Source organism: Arachis ipaensis, chromosome B01, assembly GCF_000816755.2.
Source record: "Arachis ipaensis cultivar K30076 chromosome B01, Araip1.1, whole genome shotgun sequence".
NCBI lineage: Eukaryota > Viridiplantae > Streptophyta > Magnoliopsida > Fabales > Fabaceae > Arachis > Arachis ipaensis.
In genome coordinates, this window is record NC_029785.2 from 19,281,389 (window position 1) to 19,282,642 (window position 1,254).

Below are 1,254 nucleotides of genomic sequence, written 5' to 3' on the forward strand. Positions count from 1 at the left end.
TGTAAAAATAAGTATTTTGATATTTTAATTTACTATTTTGAATTCAAGTTTTATGAACAACAAAATTTCTACCCGAATAAACTCCTTAATTTTTTTCATAAAACTCTAGTGGAGTTAAACCAAATTATTAAAGCCAAGAGGGAGATGCCAATGATTCAGTCATAACTAAAATCTATATTCTTATGTATTTATTTAAGTTGTGTTTACCTTGTTACCGAGATTGAGAGAGAATTAAATGAGTGGCGGAAATTGGGAAAGAAAGAACCATCTCTTTCTTAAACAACTTTCCCACGTTAACCAAATCGAAAAGCATCTGAGGGGGAGTGCGTCTCTCTCTCTCTCTCTCTCCAAAGCAAATTACCCAGTAATGGAAATAGACAGCGCAAGCAGTGCCAAAGATAGATAATTACCCAAAACTAGCTTTTGTTAGCTTGTAATCAATCGTTAATGATTTCTATGCAATAAATAATAAATAACTTAAACGCAAGTAATCACAAAGGTCCTCAACTCTCGTCGCATCCACGCCTCCAAGCATTTTTATCTTTTTAGGATCATGACTAAGTTTTACCCTGTGGGCGTACCCAAGTGGGAAAGTAATTTGGGGTGGCGGAGGAGGGTATTTTGGGGAATACAGATGAATGATTTGTAATTGTGAGTGTACTAGATAGAGAGCACAGTGGAAAATGGGAAAGGGAAATGGAAATGTGTTAAGAGTTTGGGGTAGGTTTTGGCATCAGAAAAGGAAATGGGAATAATAGTAGTAAAAGGAAACTCTTTCCAGAAAAGTCCAATCCAAGAGTACGGGAAGAGGGCCACCTTTGCCTCTTTCGTTCTCCAAGCGACCAATGGCCTTCCTACGCTGTACCTCGTATTTATGACCCTTTCTCATTACCTCACTCTCACCACCCTGCGCGTGTTTCCCAAAACTACTCTCTTTTTTTAAGATTTAACTAATTTGTATTTTAAGAGCACAATTTAAAAATGAATTATCGGTCAAAATCGTCTTTAAAAGTTATTAGATCTTCATTTTAGTCTCCAAGAGCTAAAATTAATCAAAAGAGTCTCCAAAAAATATCTGCGTTGGTGGAGTTTATCGTTCCGTCATCTCAGTTGATGAGGTGGCTAATGTTCGTTGAGTTAAAATGTTAACTTACAGCATGGCACACCCTAAAACGATATGGCTTCAATCCCCTCCCCCAAAACCATCAAACGATACTGTTTGAGGTCCAGAATGGGATATTCAAACGTTTCTCC